This window comes from Triturus cristatus, chromosome 4_1 (assembly GCF_964204655.1).
Source record: "Triturus cristatus chromosome 4_1, aTriCri1.1, whole genome shotgun sequence".
Lineage (NCBI taxonomy): Eukaryota > Metazoa > Chordata > Amphibia > Caudata > Salamandridae > Triturus > Triturus cristatus.
This window is the reverse complement of record NC_140585.1, coordinates 553,461,596-553,488,573: the sequence shown is the minus strand read 5'-3', so window position 1 is coordinate 553,488,573 and position 26,978 is coordinate 553,461,596.

Genomic DNA, 26,978 nt, shown 5'->3' with positions numbered 1-26,978 from the left:
TTGTGGAAGTATGAAGCGAGGGAGTTGCAGAGGTCTTGCGATGGGGTGATGTCGTTGTTTCCTGCGCTGGGGTTGGAAAGCTCTTTCACGATGTTGAAGAGTTCCTTGCAGTTGTGTGCGTTGTTGTCCAACCGGTCCTTGAATGCTGTTTTCTTGGCGGCGCGGATCAGCTGGTGGTGTTTCCGGGTGGCAAGTTTGAAGGAGGTCCTGTTGTCCGGTGTCGGTTCCCTTCTCCAGACTTTCTCGAGGGCTCAGCAGTTCTTCTTGGAGCTCTTGAGTTCGTCGGTGAACCATGGGGCCTTCTTGCTGCCGGGTCTGGTAGGCGGGGTCCTCAGTGGGGCGAGTTCGTCCGCGCAGTTGCTGATCCACTTCGTGAGGTTGTCGGCGGCCTGGCTGGGGTTCGCTGAGCTGGCAGGAGGGTGCTGGCTCAGGGAGGTGGCGAGCTGGTCTGCTGTGATCTTGTTCCAGCTTCTGCGGGCGGCCTGTTGCTGGTGTTGGTGGGTCGTCGTTCTCTTGAAGGTGAAGTGGACGCAGCTGTGGTCCGTCCATTGAAGCTCTGTGGCGTGGCTGAAGTCGATGTCTGTGCTGGAAGAGAAGACTGCGTCGAGTGTGTGTCCGGCGAGGTGGGTGGGGGTGGACACCAGTTGCTTGAGTCCAAGGTTGGCGAGGTTGTCGAGCAGGGTGCTGGTGTTGCGGTCGTTGTTGTTCTCCAGATGGAAGTTGAGGTCTCCCAGGAGGATGTAGTCAGCGGAGGGGAGGGCATGCGGGCTGACGAAGTCGGCGATGTCCTCGCTGAATTGTGTGCGTGGTCCAGGGGGTCGGTAGATCAGGGTGCCTCTGAGGGTGGTGTTCGGGTTGGTGTGGATCTGGAAATGCAGGTGTTCGGCGCTGGTCAGGGTGTTGTCGGTGCTGGTCGTGAGACGGATGGTGTTCCTGTGGATGATGGCGATGCCTCCTCCCATCTGGTTGGCGTTTCGGTCCCTCCGGACGATCTTGTAGCCCTCTGGGATAGCGATGGCGATGTCGGGAGCTGAAGAGGCGTTCATCCAGGTCTCCGTGAGGAAGGCAACGTCAGGGGCTGTGGCGTCTAGAAGGTTCCAGAGTTCGATGGCGTGTCTGTGGACGGAGCGGGTGTTGAGCAGGATGCACTTGAGGTGGGTGCTGCTGGTGTTCGACTTGGCGGGTGCTGGTGCGAGGCTGGTCCGGATGCAGGAGAACTTGCAGGCGTGGCAGCTGAAAGGTCCGTGGGTACGTCGTGGAGTGGCTGGATGGCATTCTGGGAGTCGGCCGGTGTTGAGTGCGGTGAGGGTGGCGGCGGAGTACGTCAGGCGGGTCGGTCGGGGTCCTCGTGGGCCAGGGGTCCTGGCACTGGGCGCGGTCCAGGCGCGGATGGGCGCAGACGGGCTTACCTTTGGTGCGCCTTCGGCGCACAATCGGCGCGCCCGCTGCGCGTGACCGCTGCGCGTTCGCACGGTCGCCATTTAAGGCGAAGTGCGCGGGTGGGCGGAGCAGCTGGGAGGCGGGAGCGGGGAGGGTACAGAATAGAAAAAGGGGCGGGGAAAAGCGGCGGTGGCGGGAAGGGAGAGCGGAGGGCGGCGAGGTAGGCGGACAACAAGGAAGGAACACCAAAACACAGGCACAACGAAATAAATAAAAACAGGCACAAATTACAGTAAAAACAAGGCAAAAACAACAACAGCGGAGGCAGCCGGCAGCCGGCAACGAGGCAGGCAGCGAGGCAGAGGGAAATGTTACAAATTATGTACACTAGCTTCCCAAAACGGTGAGGGAAATTAGTGTGAAATAGCAACTGCATCTCAGAGGAAGACCAACTTGGATATCAAACATCTCTTGTGCAGATGTTAAGGCCACTTACTTCTGAAAAAATAAGGCTTTCAGTCTGCTTAAAGCATCAACGTTATCAAAGGCCAAATTGTCGCATCCCTAACTGTACAGGCAGGTTGAAATAGTACATGTGTAGAAAAGGTCAAAACCGCAGAAACCGTCATCATATATGGTATTCCCGGTATCATCCCACAGCAACCTTGACTATTCAACATCAAATAACTCCCATTAGAGAGCAATCTGAACGCTGGACAAATCACTGCAGCTGTGAAATCCTTAACATGTCAAGTTTGCATGGACCCATTGCATGTACCATGGAGTGAAACCTCCCTGCTAACTAGAGAATAGTCTAAAGTATTCTGCCTACTTGATGGCATTTAGTGGCATTTAGGTGTTTCCATGGAACATGACCAGAGCGTAGCATCTGTGGAGTCCAACTTAGTAGCATATTAGACCTCAGCTGCATGTAGTGAAACCTCTGCAAACTAGAGAATAGCCTTAAGTAATCTTGCAGTCTGTACTGCTAAGAAAAACCTTAGTTGCACCAGTCCTATAACAATGAGTGAAAGTTAGGATCCATGCCTCATGTACAAACCCTTCTCCTAGTGCTTCAAATCTGCCTACTTGATGGTGTTGCAAGCAGTATTTAAAGTGAAAAGTTGAAATTGGAAGACAAATAAACCAGTGTATTATCCAATCTGCTGATGGTACCTCTGCAACAGTAATTGGTAATTTTTCTAACTTTTCTATGTGTAACATAATGTATGTTGGGTCTTTCTTAGTCATAGTGGTCTGTTCTTTTATTAAGTTGTATGCTAAAAACAAACTAGTGGCATTTAGGTGTTTCCATGGAACATGCTCAGTGCGTAGCATCTGTAGAGTCCAACTTAGGAGCATAATAGACCTCAGCTGTGATTGCCCATGTTACAAAAAGGACATGTCACTCTGAGTGATGTCAATAGCAGATGACACAATGTTACTCAGATAATAGATGTTAGTGGATAATGTAGTTATACCATTGTCAATTACTGCTAGAGCCTTTTCTAAATTTGCTCCGTCAGTTTCACAAAGTCTCTCAGCAGCTTCCTGTTGTGAAACTTTCCACACTTTATTGTATTTTGCATACAGAAATAATTTTTAACGTGGTTTTCAAGGACCTAACAAAAATCCTGTAGAGGACAGTTGTGCATCGGCACAAACGGTGTGCACATCAAGAAAGTAAGGACCAAATTAAGTTACCATTGTGGCATAAGAAAAGGAGAAGGGGAAAACATGTGGGTTAACCCTTCAAAAATATCTGCACCAGAGGGGACTTAAAAAGTGAAGGCTGATCTGGCAGCCTAAGAAAAGCTGAGAGGGCCGAAAGGTAGCCCTTCAAAGTGCCTAAAGCAGATTCCTGCTGGGCCAGAGAAATAATAAACAGGAGGATATCTGATAGGGAAGCATATAAGTGGTCAATAGAGCGTTCTGTACCATATTTACAAAATGTGCAGTATACCTATTTCATGGAGGGACGCCTGGCTGCCAGAATAACCTTGCAGACTTTGAGAGGGAGGTCAAAAGCTGTCAACTGTCGCCACTCAATCTCCATGCAATGAGGCAGAGAGTGGGCAGGTTCGGTGGAGGACCCTCCCCTGCTTCTGCGACAGAAGATCCTCCCGAAGGGGCAGACTGATCGGAGGACCGATGCTCATATCCAAAAGATTGGGATACCAAACTCTCTACGCCCAATATGGAGCCACAAGAATAACTTTTGCCCGGTTGCTCCTGATCTCCTTGAGCACCCTGGGCAGCAGTAGGATGGGCAGAAAGGCGTACAGGAAGCCTGAGCTCAACTCGCGTCACAAAATGTCGCCGAGTGAGAGCTGCCATGGAAACTCCAAAGCATAAAACTGCTGACATTGCACGTTCTCTTCGTAGGCAAAGAGATCTAACCTAAGCTTTCCCCACTGCTGAAAGAGACCTTCCGACACCTCCGGATGGAGACGCCACTCGTGATCCGCAAGGCACCTTCAGCTGAGTTTGTTTGCGCTGGCATTCAGAGAACCGGCCAGACGTTGAACCACTAGGGAAATGCCCTGTTGTTCCAGCCAAGTCCAGAGGCGCAGGGACTACTGACAAAGAGTCCATGACCCCAATCCACCTTGTTTGTTGCAGTACCACATGGTGGTAGTATTGTCCCTGAACACCTGAACTAGCCTTCCCTCGATGGATAGTAAATAGGCTTTCACTGCCAGTCGGATCGCCCGAAGCTCCAGTAGATTGATATGGACCCTGGCTTCCGCCGGAAACCAGAGTTCTCCGATCTCCACCTCCCCAGATGGCACCCCATCCCAGAAGAGATCCGGGTGGGGGAGGGAGAGGGTTCTACCTCTGACCCAATCGCGGTTTGTTAGCCACGACTGCAGGTCTTTCTCAGTGTCCTCCAGGTCGGTGAGATTTCCTCGATGCTGTGCCTATTAGAAATTCAGGTCCCATTGCAGAGCCCGCTTATGTCACTGTGCATGGTCCATCAGCAGGATGCAGGAGGCCATGAAGCCGAACAGCCTCAGAGTCATTTTCACCGAAATCCAGGATAGAGGCTGAAACATCAGTATCATAGCCTGAATATCCTGGACTCGCAGTTCGGGAGGATAGGCCGGAAACTGCATCGTGTCCAGAACCGCCCCGTCTGATAGGGAGTCAGGTGTGACTACGGCACGTTGATAGTGAACTCCAGCGAATGCAGGAGGTTCGCCTGAGTCTGGAGGTGGGAGACTACTAGTTAGAACGAGCCCGCCTTCAACAACCATTCATTTAGATAGGGGAAGATTGGAAACCCTGATCTCCGCAGATGGGCTGCGACCACGGATATCACCTTCGTGAACACCCGAGGGACACTGGTGAAGCTGAAGGGAAGCACCGCAAACTGAAAGTGCTCATGGGCCACTGTAAACTGCAGGTAGCAACGATGAGCAGGCAGGACGGAGATATGAAAATCGGCATTCTGCAAGTCCAGCGCTACCATCCAGGCTCCCGGGTCCAGGACAGACAGGACCTGAGCAAGAGTGAGCATCTTGAACTTTTTTTTATGGAAGTAGTTAAGGGCTCTGAGGTCGAGGCAAGGACAAAGGCCTCCGTCCTTCTTTGGGACCATAAAATAGCGGGAATAACAACCACAGCCTATTTCTGGCCCAGGAAACCTCTCTATAGCTTCCTTGGCCAAGAGAGTTTTGACTTCCTTGCAGAGTAGAGCAAGGTGATCCTCCATCAGCTGATCGTACACTCGAGGCATAGATGGAGGGGTAGTCTTGAAGGGGAAGGAGTAGCCCCTTCTGACTATTTACAACGACCACCTGTCTGAGGTGATGTTTCGCTAGTGGTGAAGATGATGGCGTATTCTGCCACGGTCTGGCCGTGAATGATCCTGGGGTATCGGACTAGAAAGGTTTTGCAGTGGAAGAGGGGATCCTGGCTTAGCTCAACTTCTGGCTTCCTGACCCACGGGGTCAGGGTGACCCGCATCATGGCTCCGAAAGAGGCAGCTGAACTTGCGGGGCCCTCTGGCTGGAATAGGGTTGGCGTGGTTGGTAGCCCCTTCCGTAGCCACAAGGAGCGAAAAGCAGATACAGGCTTGTATGTTGTATTGAGGCCCAAGGACTTGGCCGTAACCTGTGAGTCCTTGAAACGCTCCAGGGCGGCGTCTGCTTTGTCTCCAAAGAGACAGGAGACATCAAAAGGCATGTCCATAAGGTTAGCTTGCACATCCCCCGAATAAACATATGTCCTCAGCCATGCGTGGCGACGTAAGGCCACTGTTGTGGAAATTGCTCTGCTCAGTGAGTCTGTCGTGTCCAAACCACATCGGATGGTGAATTTTGCTGCTTCTGTCCCTAAAATTGCTTGGGAGAGTAGGATATGGTCCTCCTCCGAGGGCCAGGCAGAACCTGCGCAACTGTGTTCCATATCGAATGGGAATAAATGCTCTAAAGGCATGCGGTGTACACCGACCGCACTGCCAGACTGGCATAAGATGTTTTCTTTCCAAAGCTTTCCAGTCTCTTTGATTCCCTGTCCGGAGGTGCGGAAGGGAACACGCCATGGGAAGTGGAATCCTGAACCACCAAGCTTTGTGGGGTGGGGGAAACAGGGTTGCCCGGTGCAGGGCGATGGCAGCGGGCAATCGTCCTATTCACAGGTGCCCCTGTGCTGGGCTTGCACTAGGTGCCCAGAAGGAGTTCCATTAAGATCTCATTAAAAGGCAGCAAGGGTTCCGAGTTGGAGACACCAGGCTGCAGGACCTCTGTAAAGACGTTAGTCTCGACTGCCACAGTAAGAAACTCCAGGTCCAAGACCTCCGCAGCCCTACGCACCACCATAGCAAATGATGACCTCTCCCCCATAGCCTGGTTAGGAGGAGATAGCATGCCAGAATCTGGAAAGGTGCCCAGAGCACTGGCATCACCCAGTTCCTCATACCAGTTCATGTATTGTGGTTGCAGGACTTCTATGGGATCCTGCTCCCACACCCAATCCTCCTCATCCATTCCCAACCCTACAGAATAGGGCAGGTGGAACAACATGGAGCCGTACGGCTCCATCAGTCTCAGCATCAGGGGACGCCCGATCGGCTCTGTGTCATCGGGAATGAGAATTGGGGAGACACCGCCGGTGGGCGCAGGCGACGCAGAGGACCTCAGCGGTGGACGTGGTGCCGTGGAAGGTCGCTGTGGAGGTGCGATCGACACCAGTCCAGACCCAGGAACGGATCCAGTTGGAGGCCATGGCCGGAGCTGAAGGCGTGGAACCCATGGGTAATCCTCCATCATTTGAGCCTGCAGGCCTGAAGACGAGCCTGCAGAGTCAGGTCACGCAAATATGGCGTACATGGCATCATAAAACTTCCTAAACTGGGTGGGGGTCGCTCCTGGGAAGGCAGGGAAATGCAGAACCAACCCAGGCACCTGCTCTGAGGAACCGGGCATTGAACACCGAGGGTACTCCGCCTCGTCACGAGACGGGCAGGGCTAAGTCGAAGCAGGCTTTGACTTCTTGTGTTCTTTGTGGTGCTTCTTACCCGACTTCGACAAAGAGGACTTCGATTCACCAGAACGTTGCTCGGACCTTCCTCTCGACCGAGACTGGGATTGATATCGACGAGGTGATCTCTGTAGTGCCGGACACTGGGCCGCGATCAGCTTTAGGGACCAATCTCTGAAAGCCTTCAGCACCATTGCCCGGCAATCAGAGCACCACTTTGTGTTGTGGTCGCGCTCCAGACACCAGAGACACACTGAGTGGAGGTCCTTGACCAACATGTCGCGGTGACAGGTGACGCACTGTTTGAACCCCGAGGGCTTCTTACTAGACATCCTACAAACCAAAAGGAGTGGGTAGCTCTTTTCAACAGATCTACGCTGGCTGGTGCGGAAAGAGAAGAACTGACGTCAGCGCACTAAAGTGGCTGTTATATTGATGACGCGGACATCACGACGCCGATGAACACGGCGCCGATGCCGCCACGCTGAGCTGATCAACGCCATCTACTGGCCTGCAGGACTATTGCTAAGAAAAATCTTCCAGATCCAGCATACGCCTGGAAGTTCAAAGGTAAGGAATCTGCAGCTAGATGTCTCTATCAGATATTTGTGTTAATGCATGTCTACAATTAATTGGGAGAACCACCTATCCTGGATTAGTCATGGAGGTATTTGCAATATGTGGAATTCAGAGAGGGTACCTCTGTGGGGTGATGCATTTTAAAGGTTCAAGCTTGAACAACCTACAGCCAGACATAGGGGTTCCCTACTTAGCTGAGGAGTATTACTCCCTAACACCACGGAAGTCTCTGGTTTGTAGGTTCATAGGGTCTTTAGGCACACAAAAGAAACACTACTCGGAAGACCCATTAAGTACGTACCCAAGCTTGAACATTGGAGGCACCATGTAGTACGGTTCATACTTTCTCAGTTAAACTGTGAGTTTGCTGGACAATATAAATGTAAACACTGTGAGACTGAGTCCACACAAACTATCAAGATATGTTGCCTTCGCCGTGGGTAGCTCACAGTGCACCATCTATACCCCTAACTAGCCAAGGTAACAGATGGTATGTGCAAACTCGGAACATGATAACCCTGACCCCCCCCACCCACACCCCCAAGGAAATTGTGGGGACAGATCTAAAACCCTTTCATTTGGTAAATCATGCATGGCCAAAGGTAAACACAGGAAATACTCGTATTGGCATTTCAATATTTATTGAAGCAATAAGATGTGTGTGAAAAATTCACAGGCTGCAATAATCAATAGAAGAGAACAAAACAGAGTAATCTGCTTCAAAAGAATGGTAAAGAAAATGAACTATTCAATCATTGCGCTGTTACATAGATTATATATTTGCAGATAACTACAATTATATTTCTGCTCCTTCCTAGCGCTCCCTATCCTAGTGTGCCTAGGGTGGGTGAATCTGCCAGAATCTAGTTAGGCCAATCTAACTCCCAATCTACCCGTATGTATGTTTCCTCTGGAAGCCCATCTTGGTGTAGAGCTGAGCACCATCCTTCACAGGATTCAGCTGGGCTGGAAATTAGGCATGGACGACCTCGACAGTGTCAGCGAAATCCTCCTCTAACTAAAGAAAGGAGTGATGTTTTTATAATAAACTACACCCATGTTGCCATGCAGAAGTTCCAGTCAGGCCATCTTTATTGAATCTATCCTGACAGAGCTGCCGCCGAGCAAATAATAACAAACACCGACATTTTGAGCAGAGAACTTTACCTTCCATACAGAATATTCAAGGCTCTGATTATATGCCTATTAAGAAATGTAAGCTAAAGTAATTTCTGAGAATATTATCCATAAAGGCATGCAAGCAGATGTGTGTCAAATGCCAACATTCAAGAAACATGTAAAATGGTGGTGTATTCCCCCAGGCCTAATGTGGCCCCATAACAATTTAAGCCTATAACTGATATACTCGTATGCTGATAGGATTGGGCTGTTTAATAGCAAAAAGAGGCATAGCTCATTACTGGCTGAATAAGAAAACGCTGCCAATTTCCACATGGCAGAAAGGGATGCATAGTGTGCACAACTTGAACGCACTGTATACTGTATACGTGGCTACCCAGCCAAGTATGAGAAAATATGGGGCCAGTGGATTAGGCTTTAAATATTAGGCTAATATTGTACTGTGTACTGTTTTAGCGTCATCATTGGGTCATTTTCTTTGTAAAATGCTGACCTCCGCCTGGTACTAACAGTAGTGGTCAGAAATAGATGTGAATAGTGTGCTCGTGATATTGTGAAAAAATTGGTTAAAATCCCTATGTCACTTTTAACCTCAATGATTTATTAGGGAGGCAGTGAATGGGAAATTAAAAAAGAGGTGTCGTGCGTTTAGAATGAGTTACTTATCATAAGCACTTGTTATGGGTCAACATGTTTCAGCCCTCTGTGTATTCTCGGGGCTTTCGTCAGGACCGATCTTAAGTGTGCGCAGCCTTTTCGGTTCTGCACGGAGTGGTGTACTCACCGCTCTGGATTCAAAAGGGTCAGACCAGTAGTATCTGTACCTAGAGAGAGAAAAGAAAGTTGGGGGATGCACTTGTACATGAAAACCTATGCATTCAATAGTTTCAGTAAGTGGACTGCTGGAACAGTGTTACTCAGTTGTCCTCATTGGGAGTGAGTATAACGCTTCATTATGCGTTTAAAGGGGATTTAACTCCAAAAAGGTGGGTGAACAGGGCGGTTAGACTTAAGATTACAAAAGTGTGTATCACGCTATGTTGGTTTAAGCGTATGAGAAGTGTGAGAGAGCTTAATAGCGAAGGTCAAAAAAATTCCAAATACGGGCGATTATGCTGTCTGAAGGCGCGCATATACCTGAGTTCAAAGTGTCATTCGTATAACAGCAAATTGCATACTTTTAGAATAAATACGATGTCCCAAATCTGCGCGCTTTTGGCTGATTCTTGATGTCTTTTTATGGGTGGTTATGCTGTCTGAAGGCACGCATATACCTAAGTTCTAAGTGTCATCCATTCGCATCCATTTAGAATAGAAAATACTGTATCCCGAATTCGCGCGCTTTCGGCTGCTTCTTGGTGTCTTAATTGTAGGAAAATATCGTAGATCTGATCGTACAGACCGGGATGAGAATACTGATGTTTAGAGAAGAGCATGAGTGCCTGGTGAACTCACATGGTCTGGGCGGCTGTGATAGGCAAACTATGTCGAGCGAGATTGTGATATTTACAAGTTCAGTGTATTATTGACATAGAAACATTGCGGGCAACGAAACGCACAACAAACAATCATGCAGGTTAACTGCGGCTTTACCTTGTAAGCGTTTAACTAAATAGCTTCATGGAGTCACCGGTGGGCCTCTGAATGCCGATACCATTCTGAGGAGAGAAAGTTACAGTGTCTTACTTGAAACTTGGATGACGGTAGGGAAGTCTGTTCAGGGGTTTGCTCGTATCTCTCACCAGTTTCTTCACAGTGATTCGCTTGTGCTGGCTCTCACTACGGTGCTCCGAATGGCGGGAGGGACCGTCACGGTTCGTTTGAATTCCCGGTGGTGGTTAAATGGGAAGAAGGACTGTAGTGGAGTTGGTTGGCATGGTTTATTGGCACAAAATCCGTATTATTAGAAAAAAGACTATGGCGTTGTAAGTTAGTCTTTCAGTGGCTAAAGAATATTAAATTAAATATTTGCAGTTTAATTCTTAAAGTGGGGAACTGATTCGGAAGTGTTAATTATGCTTAATCGCATCTTCTATTCTTAAAGGGACAATAGTTATATGTCATGCTTTATTGTGATTTATTTTTAGTAAATCTCAGTCCCTTGGCCAATTTAGATGGTTACATCAAAAGCCAAGGGGGATTTTTGTTATAGAACTGGAGAGTTATAACCGTCATGCTAATGAGAACTTTTTAACGACAACCGTTTGTCAGATGATCTGATTCAGTGAATGAGGAGTGTAAGTTATGTTCTATCGCATCTTCCATTATTAAAGAGACAATTTCCATTAGCCAGCCTTTATTGTGATTTAATGAATCACAGTCCCTAGGCCAATTTAGGTGGTTACATTAAATGCCAAAGGGTACTTTGTTATAGAACTGGAGAGTTCTAACCGTCATTCTAAAAGGAGGTTGTTAATGACATCCATTTGTCAGTTGATCTTCAGGGCTCAATAGTTCATGATAGGGCATGCCACGGGACATTATCGTTCATTCCTCCTTTGTCTGTGTGGAGGCGATAAATCCAACGTTGTTCTTTCTCAAAAAGAATCTTCTCTGTATTGTGCGATTTTGTTTGTTGGCTCTCAAGGATTACCCATCTGAGATCGTCAGGAACATGGTTATGTTCAATATAGTGTTTGCTCATCTTAATTGTAATTCGTTTGCAGGTTACATTACTCCGGTGTTCACAAATTCGAATCTTCACTTTTCGGCACGTCATCCCTATGTACTTGAGGCCACAGGGACATACAATCATGTAGATCACATGTGTAGTGTTGCAGTTCGTATGGTGGCGTAGCGTCCAAGTGAGTTTAGGTAGAAGTTGTAGTGTTTTTGTTGTCTTTGTGAGTTTACATACTGAACACGAGCCACACGGGTAATGTCCTACTATTGGGTTGAGGTTCCAGAGTGTTGTTAAGGTTCCATCATTTGTAGTGGCAGTAGGTCTTGTATGTACAAAGATGTCCTTGATATTGTGCGTGGTTTAGGCCAGTGCAGATTGTTGGATGTTAGAATGCTCCAGTTCCTTTTTTATTATTTTCTTTACAATGTTTGTGGATGTACAGTAAGTTGTAACACATGTCAACAAATCCGCTGGTTCCTCTCGTGGGATTGATTCAAGTAAACTTTCTCTGGGCTGATTCCTTGCTCTCTTTTGGCATTTCTTGATTGTCTTCACAGGGTAATTCCTGAGTTCTAGTTTATGTCCCAGAGCTTCTGCTTGAGTCTTATAGTCTGTCAGCTTGCTGCAGTTCCGTTTCAGTCGTAAGAACTGGCTGTAGGGTAAATTTTCTCTCAATGGTCGATGATGGAAACTGTTGTAAGATAAGATGCTGTTTCTTGCTGTTGGTTTGTAGAAGGTTTGGGTTTGCAAAGTGTTGTTTTCAGAAAAAATAGTGACGTCTAGGAAATCTATTTTTCTGTCATCTGATGAATGTGTAAACTTGAGGCACTCATCTCTCGTGTTTATCCAGGTTAGGAAGTCTTCTAGTGCTTCTTGAGTGTCTTCCCAGATCATTAGAATATCGTCAATGTATCTGCGCCAGAATTTCATCCGATCCAGAAAAGGATTAATGGGGTTCTGTATCCATTGTTGTTCGAAGGCGCTGACATATAATCCCGCCACACTGGGCGCGAATGTGCTTCCCATTGAAGTTCCGTGACGTTGAGCGAAGAGGGTGCCCTCATATTCAAAAAAAATTTCAGTCAGGGCCATCCTACAGCATTCCAATACAAAGTGTCTCGGGGTTCTGTATTGCCAATCTTGGGAAAATAGAATGTCCTCTAGGGTCTCTAAAGTTTTTTGTTGTGGTAGACTTGTATAGAGACTCTCCACATCAAGTCCTACCAAGAGCATTGTCCGGTCATTATATGTTAGATCTACTAGCATATTCAGAAGATCTCTAGTGTCTTTCAGATAAGTAGGTGTTTTCTGTACTATTGGTCTCAGGAATTGGTCTGCAAATTGTGACAGTGGTTCAAGTACAGAACCAATCCCTGAGACTATGGGGCGTCCTGGTGGTGGTGATTTATTTTTGTGGATTTTTGGTAATGAATAGAAATATGGGGTTCTTGGGGATTTTGTTCTGAGAAATTCAGCTTCATGTTTTGAAATCCACTGGTTGGTCTCGGCCTCCTCCACCATGAGTTCAATAGTCCTCTGTAGTCTTTTGGTTGGGTCTACAGTTAGCTTTTGATAGAATTTTGTATCTGAAAGTAGTGACACGCATTGGTTGTTGTATCCTTGCTTACTTAGAAGAACAATAGCTCCCCCTTTATCTGCTGGTTTTATTACCAGATCTTCATTCTGACGTAGTTCCTTCATTGCTTTCTTTTCTTGTCGTGTGGTATTCACAAAGGGTCTTTTTGTTGCTTTCATATTGACTATTTCTTTCATGATTGCCTGTTCGAAGATTTGTATCTCCACGGGGACCATCTGAATAGGTGGACAGAAAGTCGACTTAGGTCTGAGATTGGTGTCACTTTCTTGACTGTAGCTTTCTTTATCCATAAAGAATGCTTTTAGTTTAATCTTCCTACAAAATTCAGACAGTTCACATGTTAGTTTAAAGATACCAGTCATCGGTGTTGGGACGAAACCAAGTACTTTATTTAAAACTTTTTCTTGATCTGCTGTGAGAATAGTATCGGTGAGATTAACTACCAAAGATTCATTGAACTGGTCCCTGGTTGTTCCTTTGTCATACTTCGTGTATGTACTTGTCTTTCTGGTTTGCTCCATGTTACTCCTTTTCTCCTTTCTCTCTGGGTGTTTTGGCCTCTCCCTAAAAAAGGGGGCTGTTGTAAATTCATTGGTGGTCCCATGGTGTTAGGACCCTGGAAGTAGGGGTTCATCCAGCCTTGAAAATTCGGTACATATTGTTGGAAATGGGGTTGTAGTTGGTCATAATATCTTGGCATTTGCCAGTTGTTAGTTCTCCTTCTTTGATTGCGTCTGAATTGTCCTCTCCCTCTTCTGGGGTTCGGTCCCTCGTCACTGCTCCAGTCAGAGTTATTGCCAGAACTTTCCCCTGTCGTGTCTTCATCTTCTTGATGGTCTGGTACGACATAGTCTGCTCTTGCATAGTGGTGCATTTTCTCCATTGAGAATTTATTTAAGTCTTTGCCCAATTTTTGGATTTTATTTTGGGTGATGTACTCTTTTGTTTCATTCATTTCCTTATTTATCTCTTCCAAGCGTTTCTTATATACGGAGATCTGGACCGTTGTTTTGAGATTAGCTTCGCTGACTTGAATCTTAATCGTCAATGCTTCTACTAATCTAGTTGCTATCTTTATAATGAGTACTAGATAGTCCCGAGTACACTTCCAAGATATAGAGGACCAATCTTTCCGGAAGGCAGTGTCTTTAAGTAATATACGTGGAGCATTTTGTACCCATAGGCCTTTCGGGGCAGAGTTAGCTCGTAAGTATTCTTTCATGATGATCCCGTGTATGGCTGTCCTTACTTGATCTTTCTTCATTTCCGTTCGTTCATCCCATTCGTTATTGTGTGTCAGAGTATGTGTTAGATCTTTATCTTGTAGTAATGTGGCTCCTGATAGGATAGCATTCACTTCTTCTTCTGTATAGCTTAAACCTTGGTTCTCCGCCATGCTTACCAAATTCTTCTTGTTGTTTTGGTGTGTCAGATCAGTTGTTGACACTCTTATGGGGAATAGGTTTTCCCAGAGCTGCACACTGCTTCAATATATCATAATCAAAGGGGAGGGAAAGAGAAGCTATGGTCCATCCGGCTTCCAATGGTTAGTTATAAATCAGGGGGGGGGGAAGAGTATGGACCACTTGTCCTGTGTTACCAGGTTCTTTTCGGTAGTGTCCGTCATAAAAAGACCCTCATACATCTACACAGGCCGATGGCGGTATATTTTCATTCTCCGCCTTTTGTGTACTGTTTCAGCGTCATCATTGGGTCATTTTCTTTGTAAAATGCTGACCTCCGCCTGGAGGAAGACCCGCTGGTACTAACAGTAGTGGTCAGAAATAGATGTGAATAGTGTGCTTGTGATATTGTGAAAAAATTGGTTAAAATCACTATGTCACTTTTAACCTCAATGATTTATTAGGGAGGCACTGAATGGGAAATTAAAAAAGAGGTGTTGTGCGTTTAGAACGAGTTACTAATCATAAGCACTTGTTATGGGTCAACATGTTTCAGCCCTCTGTGTATTCTCGGGGCTTTCGTCAGGACCGATCTTAAGTGTGCGCAGCCTTTTCGGTTCTGCACGGAGTGGTGTACTCACCGCTCTGGATTCAAAAGGGTCAGACCAGTAGTATCTGTACCTAGAGAGAGAAAAGAAAGTTGGGGGATGCACTTGTACATGAAAACCTATGCATTCAATAGTTTCAGTAAGTGGACTGCTGGAACAGTGTTACTCAGTTGTCCTCATTGGCAGTGAGTATAACGCTTCATTATGCGTTTAAAGGGGATTTAACTCCAAAAAGGTGGGTGAACAGGGCGGATAGACTTAAGATTACAAAAGTGTGTATCACGCTATGTTGGTTTAAGCGTATGAGAAGTGTGAGGAGAGCTTAATAGCGAAGGTCAAAAAAATTCCAAATACGGGCGATTATGCTGTCTGAAGGCGCGCATATACCTGAGTTCAAAGTGTCATTCGTATGGCAGCAAATTGCATACTTTTAGAATAAATACGATGTCCCAAATCTGCGCGCTTTTGGCTGATTCTTGATGTCTTTTTATGGGTGGTTATGCTGTCTGAAGGCACGCATATACCTAAGTTCTAAGTGTCATCCATTTATCATCCATTCGCATCCATTTAGAATAGAAAATACTGTATCCCGAATTCGCGCGCTTTCGGCTGCTTCTTGGTGTCTTAATTGTAGGAAACTATCGTAGATCTGATCGTACAGACCGGGATGAGAATACTGATGTTTAGAGAAGAGCATGAGTGCCTGGTGAACTCACATGGTCTGGGCGGCTGTGATAGGCAAACTCTATGTCGAGCGAGATTGTGATATTTACAAGTTCAGTGTATTATTGACATAGAAACATTGCGGGCAACGAAACGCACAACAAACAATCATACAGGTTAACTGCGGCTTTACCTTGTAAGCGTTTAACTAAATAGCTTCATGGAGTCACCGGTGGGCCTCTGAATGCCGATACCATTCTGAGGAGAGAAAGTTACAGTGTCTTACTTGAAACTTGGATGACGGCAGGGAAGTCTGTTCAGGGGTTTGCTCGTATCTCTCACCAGTTTCTTCACAGTGATTCGCTTGTGCTGGCTCTCACTACGGTGCTCCGAATGACGCGAGGGCCCATCACGGTTCGTTTGTATTCCCGGTGGTGGTTAAATGGGAAGAAGGACTGTAGTGGAGTTGGTTGGCATGGTTTATTGGCACAAAATCCGTATTATTAGAAAAAAGACTATGGCGTTGTAAGTTAGTCTTTCAGTGGCTAAAGAATATTAAATTAAATATTTGCAGTTTAATTCTTAAAGTGGGGAACTGATTCGGAAGTGTTAATTATGCTTAATCGCATCTTCTATTCTTAAAGGGACAATAGTTATATGTCATGCTTTATTGTGATTTATTTTTAGTAAATCTCAGTCCCTTGGCCAATTTAGATGGTTACATCAAAAGCCAAGGGGGATTTTTGTTATAGAACTGGAGAGTTATAACCGTCATTCTAATGAGAACTTTTTATCGACAACCGTTTGTCAGTTGATCTGATTCAGTGAATGAGGAGTGTAAATTATGTTCTATCGCATCTTCTATTATTAAAAGGGACAATTTCCATTAGCCAGCCTTTATTGTGATTTAATGAATCACAGTCCCTAGGCCAATTTAGGTGGTTACATTAAATGCCAAAGGGTACTTTGTTATAGAACTGGGGAGTTCTAACCGTCATTCTAAAAGGAGGTTGTTAATGACATCCATTTGTCAGTTGATCTTCAGGGCTCAATAGTTCATGATAGGGCATGCCACGGGATATTATCGTTCATTCCTCCTGGGTCTGTGTGGAGGCGATAAATCCAACGTTGTTCTGTCTCAAAAAGAATCTTCTCTGCATTGTGCGATTTTGTTTGTAGGCTCTCAAGGATTACCCATCTGAGATTGTCAGGAACATGGTTATGTTCAATATAGTGTTTGCTCATCTTAGTTGTAATTCGTTTGCAGGTTACATTACTCCTGTGTTCACAAATTCGAATCTTCACTTTTCGGCACGTCATCCCTATGTACTTGAGGCCACAGGGACATACAATCATATAGATCACATGATGTGTAGTGTTGCAGTTCGTATGGTGGTGTAGCGTCCAAGTGAGATTAGGTAGCAGTTGTAGTGTTTTTGTTATCTTTGTGAGTTTACATACTGAACACGAGCCACACGGGTAATGTCCTACTATTGGGTTGAGGTTCCAGAGTGTTGTTAAGGTTCCATCATTTGTAGTGGCAGTAGGTCTTGTATGTACAAGGATGTCCTTGATATTTTGTGTTCGTTTATTGGCAAAGCGTGGTTTAGGCCAGTGCAGATTGTTGGATGTTAGAATTCTCCAGTTCCTTTATTATTTTCTTTACAATGTTTGTGGATGTACAGTAAGTTGTAACACATGTCAACAAATCCGCTGGTTCCTCTCGTGGGATTGATTCAAGTAAACTTTCTCTGGGCTGATTCCTTGCTCTCTTTTGGCATTTCTTGATTGTCTTCACAGGGTAATTCCTGAGTTCTAGTTTATGTCCCAGAGCTTCTGCTTGAGTCTTATAGTCTGTCAGTTTGCTGCAGTTCCGTTTCAGACGTAAGGACTGGCTGTAGGGTAAATTTTCTCTCAATGGTCGAGGATGGAAGCTGTTGTAAGATAAGATGCTGTTTCTTGCTGTTGGTTTGTAGAAGGTTTTGGTTTGCAAAGTGTTCTATGCCCTTTTTGCCTTATGTGCCACTCGTTTTTCCTGTATTTCTGTGCCCTTTTTGCCTTCTGTGCTACTCGTTTTTCCTGTATTTCTCTGCCCTCTTTGCCACTCATTTTTCCTGTATTTGTGCCCTTTTTGCCTTCTGTGCCACTCGTTTTTCCTGTATTTATCTGCCCTCTTTGCCTTCTGTGCCACTCGTTTTTCCTGTATTTCTGTGCCCTCATGCCTTGTGCCACTAGTTTTTCCTCTATTTCTCTGCCCCTTTTGCCTTCTGTGCCACTCGTTTTTCCTGTATTTCTGTGCCCTCTTGCCCTCTGTGACACTCGTTTTCCCTCGTTTTTGTGCCCTTATGACTTCATCGTCCCTCACCGCCCCCCATGTCCACTGCGGCTCCGCCCCCCTGACTGCCCACTGCCCATTCGCTGCCCCCGGCTCCCGCCTCCCTGCTGCTCCTCCTTCCCACCTCCCCATATATTCCAGCCGCTGGCACGCCTAAGGCAAGCCCGTCTGCGCCCATCCACGCCTGGACCGCGCCCAGCGCCAGAACCCCTGGCCCCCGCACCCGCCACGACAACCGCCGCCACTACGACGCCAGCACTCTGCACGCTCTCAACTCCGGATGGACCCACACCTGCTGCAAGGCCACCCCAAAACGCACACACGGTCCCTTCACCTGCCGGAACTGCAGCTACACCAGCCTCAGAGCCGACGAACCACCCGCCAAGAAAGACCCCAACCATCTCCGATGCATAGTACTGAATACCCGCTCCGCACGCAAACACGCCGTCGAGCTCTGGGACCTGCTCAACACAACATCCCCGGACGTCGCCTTCCTGACAGAACGACTCCTCCGCACCCAACATCGACATAGCCATCCCAGACGGCTACAAGATCACCTGCAGAGACCGCACCAACTGAGTCAGAGGAGGAATCGCCATCATCCACAAGAGCATCAGGGTTTCGACAAGCACCGCCGACACGCTCAGCACCGCCGAACACATGCACTTCCAGATCCACCCAGACCCTAACTCCACCCTCAGAAGCACCCTCGTCTACCGACCACCCGGACCACGTCCCCAGTTCAGCGACCCCATCGCCGACTTCATCAGCACGCACGCCCTGAACTCCACCGACTACTTCCTCCTCAAAGACCTGAACTTTCACCTTGAGAACAACAACTCCACAACCCTGATCGATAACCTCGCCAACCTCAGACTGAAGCAACTCGCCACAATGCCCACCCACTCCGCAGGCCACACGCTCGAACCAGTCTTTTCCTCAAGCTTGCACGTTTCCGTCAGCCACACCACCGAGCTCCTCTGGACCGACCACCGCTGCATCCACTTCGCCTTCCAGAAACCCACCACACACCACCGCACCCAACAGATCCCCCGCCGCTGCTGGAGCAAAATCACCGAAGACCAACTACATGCAAACCTCGCTCTCAGCCACCCACCGAACCCTCCAACGCCGACGATGCTGCCCTCAGCCTCAGACGCTGGATCGAGGACTGCGCCAACACCCTCGCCCGCTGAAGAAACCCCCCCCCACAGAGACACCAGCAAGAGGGCCTGCTGGTTCACCCAAGAACTCCTTGCCTCCAAGCAAGCCTGCCGGAAACTAGAGAAGGAATGGCACAGTGAACAAACTCCGGACAGCCACGCAGCACACAAGGACGCCATCCGCAACCACCACCACCTCATCAGGGCAGCCAAGAGGACCTCCTTCAAAGACCGCCTCGACAACAACGCACACAATAGCAAGGAGCTCTTCAACATCGTGAAGGAACTCTCCAACTCCAACACCAACACCAACAACATCCCGCCGTCGCAAGCCCTGTGCGACTCCCTCGCCACCTTCTTCCACCGCAAGATAGCAGACATCCATGACAGCTTCAACACCCAGACAGCCCCAAAAGACAGCAACACAACAGACCCTCCGCACCCCATCAACCACGACCCCCTGCTTGCCTGGGCCAGCGTGAGCGTCGATGACACCATCAAGACCATGAGCACGATGCACTCCGGCTCTCCGTCAGACCCATTCCCGCACCACGTCTTCAACAAAGCAACAGCTCCATCGCACTCCACCTGCACAACGTCATCAAACTCTCCCTCGAGACTGCGACCTTCCCAGAGAGCTGGAGACACGCCGAGATAAACGCCCTACTTGATAAACCTAAGGCAGACCCAAGAGACCTCAAGAACTTCCGGCCCATCTCTCTGCTCCCCTTCCCGGCCAAGGTCATCGAGAAAATCGTCAACAGACAGCTAAACCAATACCTCGAAGAAAACAGAATCCTGGACCCTTCCCAGTCAGGGTTCCGCAGCAACCACAGCACCGAGACTGCCCTCAACGCCAACACCGTCGACATCAGGACCCTGCTGGACAACGGTGAGACTGCAGCACTTATCCTCCTAGACCTCTCCGCTGCCTTCGACACTGTCTGCCACTGCACACTACGCGCACACCTCCATGCCGCAGGGATCCGAGAAAAGGCTCTGGAATGGACCACCTCCTTCCTCTCCGGCAGAACCCAGAGCGTCCGCCTCCCCCATTCCGTTCCAAAGACTCCGAGATCATCTGCGGCGTACCCCAGGGATCCTCCCTCAGCCCGACACTGTTCAACATCTACATGGCCCCGCTCGCACACGTCGCCCGACAGCAACATAATCTTCTACGCAGACGACACTCAACTGATCCTCTCCCTCACCAAGGACCCCATCACCGCCAAAGCCAACCTCCATGAAGGAATGAAGGCTGTTGCCGACTGGATGAAGATCAGCCGCCTGAAGCTGAACTCTGACAAGACGGAGGTCCTCATCCTCAGCTCCAACCCCTCAGCCTGGGACGACTCCTGGTGGTCGACGGCACTGGCGGCAGCCCCGACACCCACCGACCATGCACGCAACCTGGGAATCATCCTCGACTCAACGCTCTCAATGACCAAGCAAGTAATCTCCTCCTCCTGCTTCAACACCCTCCGCATGCTCCGCAAGATCTACAGATGGATCCCGACAAATACAAGAAAGACAGTCACCCACGCCCTCGTCAGCAGCAGACTCGACTACGGAAATGCCCTCTACGCGGGAGCTCCGACCAAGCTCAAACTACTACAAGGCATCCAAAACGCCTCGGCGCGACTGATCCTCGACGTACCACGACACGGCCACATCACCCCCCACTTGAGAAACCTGCACTGGCTCCTCGTCAACAAGAGGATATCCTTCAAGCTCCTCATCCACGCACACATAGCACTCCACAACACCGGCCCAGCCTACCTCAACAGACGGGTCTCCTTCTACATCCCCAACCGCCAGCTACGCTCCGCCAACCTCTCACTCGACACCGTCCCGCGCATCCGACGAACAACCACTGGCGGGAGATCCTTCTCCCACCTCGCCGCCAAGACATGGAACACCCTCCCACTGAGCCTACGACAGACCCAAGACCTGCTGACCTTCAGGAGGATACTCAAGACCTGGCTGGTTGATCAGTAGCGGCCCCCCCCCCAGCGCCTTGAGACCCTCGCAGGTGTGTAGTGTGCTTTACAAATGATTGATTCATTGATTGATTGGCATTAGGCATGGGGAAAGAGGGAAGCGGACGAGTTGGGGATCATCACTTAGATAGGAGACGGATGAGATGTCAGAGCACTGCCTGCCAGGGTTATGATTTATGAATTCTATAGTGCATGGCTGCTCAACTAGGGCTTCCAAGTGCTGAATGAACATCCTGAATTTCATTGTTGAACCAGTATGGAGTTTAAAATACCTAGTTCACAGCTATTGCTTGAAGGCGGACTCATTTGGACACAAGAGCATCTAAAATTCAATAATTTAGCTACCAGAAGCCTGAATGAATGCCTTCCTGCTCGAGCTTATCGGACCCTAGACAGACAGGTCAGGTTCAGGCTAGCTGATCTGTGAGCCCTAGATGAGTAATAGGGCATGACCAGCTTGCTAATGAAATCGAGGCCTTAACTGTGAAAAGCACGCAACACTAAACATAAAGCTTTATATTTTATTTGTCGTTCTATTCTCAGCCCATGCAGATCTTTTAGAGGAGACTAGTTGGTGTTTGGGGATGTACAATAGCAGCATTCTTGATTAATTATAAATGCTTCTTCAAGTTCACTGTAATGCCCAGATATAGCATATTTTTTAAGGTCTAGGTGGGAGGTGATAATAGCCTGGATTATAATTTTTTAGGGTGTCAGGAGGGAAATCATAGGCGATTTTATTTTTAAAAAAAAGTTTTTATTGTTTTCAAAACAGTTAAAACAATAGGACATTGAAACAGACCTTGCAGATAGCTCTCAGGACAGATCACCACCCAAATACATAACCCCTCAACCAACCCCAAGTCTAATGCATTGATAAAGACTGTGGCCCCCCCTCTCCCCATCTCCCCGCAGACCATCCTAACCATCCGAATCAGAGGAATCCCCATCTGAAAGAGGCAGCGGATCGCATATGCCTCCCCTGTACCTGTTCCATGCCCCCCAGACCCTGGCCCACTTGCGAGGACACCCCCGCCTGATAAACACTGACCGCTCAGCAAACATGGCTACATCCATCTCCATCCTCCATACTGATAGCAATGGCGCCTCCACCGCTCTCCATTTTTGGGCTATATTCCGTTTGACCGTCATGATCCCCAGCGTTACCCAGCCCTGCGCCTGACGATCAAGATCATTAGGGTCCCACACATTTAACAAACAGCACCGGGGCTCCGGCACCAGCGATATCCCGCACGCCTGCGACATTGTACGCAGCACCCGCTTCCAGAATACCTGGAGAACAGGACACTCCCAGACAGTGTGGTAAAAGGTTCCCTCCTCCCCACAACCCCGCAGGCAGAAGGGGTGAGTCGCTCTGCCCATCTTATGTAGCAAGCATCTCGTGAAGTATGAGCGATGCAAAATACGCAGCTGCACCAGCCGCAGCTTCGAAGGTATGCGCGGCCAGTGCCTCACGCCATTCCGGGTCATCAAAGTCACCGACCTCCTCAGCCCACCTCTCCCGCAAGAGCCCCATAGGGTCCGGCAAGTTGTTGATCAGTTTGCGGTACGTGAAGGACGTAGCCTTCTTTGGCATGTACTCCGTCAACAGTCTATCCTCTAACGGGGACGCTTCCAGAACCTGCGCGCCAGGAGCCAACTGTGCCGCCAGGGCATGTTTCATCTGGAGGTATCTGAACCATTCTGAGGGAGCCAGCTCGTATTGCTGTTGTAAGCGTGCAAACTGGACGGCCGCCCCTTTTTGCCACACATCGCCTACCACCGAGATTCCGATGTTGTCCCAGGCATCAAAGCCTTTACTGTCCCTTAAACGTCCCAGCTGCTTGGCATCCCAGAGAGGTGTAAGTTGAGTCAGGACCCCCAGCCATCCCAACCTGGCCTGCGCCGCATGCCAGATAGATACAGTCTGCCTAAGAGGGCCGAACAGCTGCGAGGCTAGTCGAGCATCATACAGAGGGGACAGCATACCCTTTTCACCCAGCACATCCCTGTCCGCCTTAAATGCAGGGTCAGACTGAGGCGCATGAAGCCACTGGTTGATCACCTTGAGCTGCGCCGCCCAATAATAGAGTTGGATATCCGGGAGCGCAATTCCCCCATCGTACCACTCACAGACTAATTTTGATTGCGCAATTCGCGCCGGCTTATTGCCCCAGAGAAGGCTGGAAACCTGCGCTGCTATCACGCGGAAGTAGGTCGGAGGCACCGGGTACGGAGTATTCTCCATAACGTAGAGAAACTGCGGCAGGGCCATCATTTTGAAGAGTGCCGCCCTCCCCACTAGGGTCAATGGCAACGCTCCCCAGTGCTGCACATCACGCTTGAGGCGGTCCACTTGAGGGCTTAGGTTACGTTTGAAAAACTCCATCTGATCCATCATAATGTGCACCCCCAGGTATTTGAACGACCCCTCCACCACCTGTAGCTGGCATCCCGCCGGCAGCCGCAGAGGGGGGCCCCGCAGCACTAGGAGGACCGACTTCGACCAGTTTATCGTATAGCCAGATGCCCGGCCAAATATCTCGCAGATGTTAAGTAGCGTCAAGATGGAACGTCTAGGGGAAGACAAGTAAAGCAGTATGTCGTCCGCGTAGAGGGAGATGCGGTCCTCCCAGTCGGCGGACCACCGAAGGCCCCTCATCATGGGCTCCCATCGTATCCAAGCCGCAAGCGGCTCGAGCACTAGGGCAAAAAGCAGTGGCGACAGTGGGCAGCCCTGACGCGTGCCCCGTGCCAGGGGGAAGTCCTCCGACATGTGCCCGTTGGCCGCGACATGGGCCAGTGGTTTAGTGTAGAGGAGTCGGACCCAGGCACAAAATTTCGGCCCAAACCCCAGATGCAATAACACCGCGAAGAGAAAGGGCCATTCCACCATGTCAAACGCCATTCGTGCATCAAGGGAGAGAATGACAGCCGGTTCCTGCAACCGTTCCACCCGGGCCAGCACACCATGCAGTCGCCTCAGATTGTGGGACGTACTTCTCCCGGGCATAAAGCCCGACTGATCCGGGTGCACAATGTCAGATAAATGTGGTGTGAGCCGGAGGGCCAACAATTTCGCGAGGATCTTGGCCTCTGCGTTAATCAGCGAAATGGGACGATAGGAGGTACATTGATCTGGCGGCTTACCCTGCTTCGGTATTACCACGATAGTGGCCGTTCGTTGGTCGACGGGGAGCTCTCCCATCTCCAGACTGTGCGTGAACATGTTCAGTAAGTGCGGGGCCAGCGTCTCTGGTAGCCGCTGATAGAGCGCTATCGTGATACCGTTTGGTCCCAACGCCTTACCGGGCTGCAAGGCGCCAATAGCCGCCTGAAGCTCCTCCAACGTGAGCTCGGCCTCAAGGGTCTCCCGGGCCTCAGGGGAAAGCTTGGGCATCTGCAGGTCTTGGATGTATGTCAGTGCCATCTCCACCGTCATGGAGGAGGTGGAGGAGTACACTCCCCGAAAGTGCTCCGCCAGGGTGCGCACTATTACTCGTCGGTCTGTCGTTGGCAACCCCTCGGCCGTGTCAAGCTGTGCAATACACCGGGTACCGCCGTCGCGCCTGTCAAGCCACGCGAGGAGCCTACCGGTTTTATCGCCTACATCATAGACTGTGTGCCTCGAGGCCTCTAGGCGCTGTCTGACACGCTCTGCGAGGTGCTCCTTGTATTTCGCCTGAACCACATGCAGGTCGTGCGAGGCCGCACGGGAGGGGGCCCCGGCCTGGCAGGCCTCCGCAGCTCAGAGTTCAAGCTCCAACGACTGTAACTCAGATGTTTGTTCGCGCTTATACTCCGAGACGGCGGCCATTGCCTGGCCCCGCACCACCGTTTTGTACGCCTCCCAAAGAAACATAGGGGAGTCGACCGAGGCGGCGTTTTCGTGGAAGTAAAGTTTAGTCGCCCGCGCTATAGATTTACTAATCTTTGGCAGTCGCATGCAGCTGGGGCGTATCGGATAAACGCGGCGACGCATCATGTGGTAGCTAGTGTATTGCAAGAGGATCGGGGAATGATCAGAGATACCCCTGGGTCTGATATCTATACTTTCAATATTTTGGAGACAACCGGGGGAGCCCAGAAAGTAATCAATTCGGGTTAGATTATCGTGCACCCCGGAGTGGTACGTGTAGCGCTGCGCCGTCGGTTGGTGCAACCGCCATATATCTGTGAACCCGATCGCCGCCGCGAAGCTCTCAAGGCGGGACACCCCCCCACCCCTCACACGAGGTGGAGACCGGTCAGTGAGGTCATTCATCACCGCATTAAAGTCGTCCCCCCAAGAGCACCTCCCCCTCCAGTAGTGTAAGCAGAAATTCACTAAGCGCCGGGAACGCCACAGTATGTAGCCCAGGTGGGATATAGACAGACACTATGTTGAGGGGCCTCCCCTCCCATTGAGTGTGAGCTGCGGCAAAGCGCCCAGACCCGTCCGTGTGTACACTAAGCACGATCAAGTGGGACTGTTTGCGCAGCAATATGCCAACCCCCCGGCACCCTGAGGTGAATTCAGAGTGCGCCACCATCTTATACCCCCATCTGTCCAGCGCTTTAGTAGTGGTGCCAGTGAGGTGGGTCTCCTGGAGTAAGACCACTGCCAGGGTACATCGCTTAATACTGTGCAGAACCAGGCCCCGTTTGATTTTGTCTCCCAATCCCCGCACATTCCACGTGAGCAAAGAGAGGGGCTGCACCGGGGACAAAATGGTGTCAGGGGATGTGTCATGCATCAAGCCCAACATTACGGTGGTTGGAAGATGGGTCGGAGCATGATGCGGATACTGCGGAGTGAGACATGTGCCGTGTATTGGGATCGCGCTTGGTATAGGTCAAGGGCCCATGTCCTCCAGAACCCAAACATAAGAACAAAACCGTAAAACATTCCCCAACCCCCCAACCCCCTCCCTGCCTCCCTGCCACACGGACTCAGAACTGCCCGCCACCCCAACTCAGCAGAGTGCTCAATGCCCTTAACCCCAACCAGTACTTGCGCTTTAAGGAGCGTGGAGTCCGAGGAAGACCATGACATCCCCAATCCCCAGGTCCCATCGTTCATGCCCTGTAACAACAGAAAGTAGGCCAGTCCAGCAGCAGCGGGCCCCGGAGGTCAGTCTCCAACTCCATGCCGGGGGCAGCTCAGGCCACGAGTTCATCCGGTAGGCTCCTCCTCAACCTCCTCCGTTCGTCGGTCGTGACCATCAGGGTTTTCCGCACCCCCGGGGTGCCTCGTCCTGCGGCCCGAGCGCCCAGCACCCTTAGCCTGGCGCCACCCTTCCAGCCAGTCATGAGCCTCCTCCGGCGTGTTAAAGAATACAGTTTTGCCCTCCGCCACAACACGTAGCCGCGCCGGGAAGAGCATAGCGTAGGGAAGTTCTCGGGCCCTTAGCTTCTTCTTGACCTCCAAGAAGCTGCGTCGCTGCGCCGCCACCGCCGCCGTATAGTCCGGGAAGAAGGACACCGTGGAGTTTTGGAGACGGAGGGGCGGCGCCACCCGCGCCGCCTGAAGAATGGCATCCCTGTCGCGGAAGTTGAACAGGCGGGCCAGGACAGGCCGCGGAGGCGCACCCACCTTCCGTCGGCCACCTAGTACTCTGTGGGCGCGCTCCACCGAGAAAAAGGCCGAGAGGCCCTTGGGTTGTAACTTGGACTTGATCAAGTCTTCAACGTAGAGGTCCATAGCTGGATGCCCCTCACTTTCGGGAATCCCGGTGATGCGCACGTTGTTGCGGCGGGAGCGCCCCTCTTGGTCGTCCAGCCGGGCCGCCATACGTTTATTCTCCGTCTCCAACTGCGACACCTTTTGAAGGAGGTAGCTCGAGTCTTTTGCTAGGGTCTCCGTCACCTGCTCCACATCCGCGACCCTAGCGGACATTTTCTGGAAGTCCGCGCGGAGCAGAGACACGTCCGTGGAAATCGACCCCACAGTGGATTGTACTTGCGTCAGGGCCGCCATAATGTCTTCCAGCGTTACCTTCGGCGTTTCCTTGTCTGCCGCCG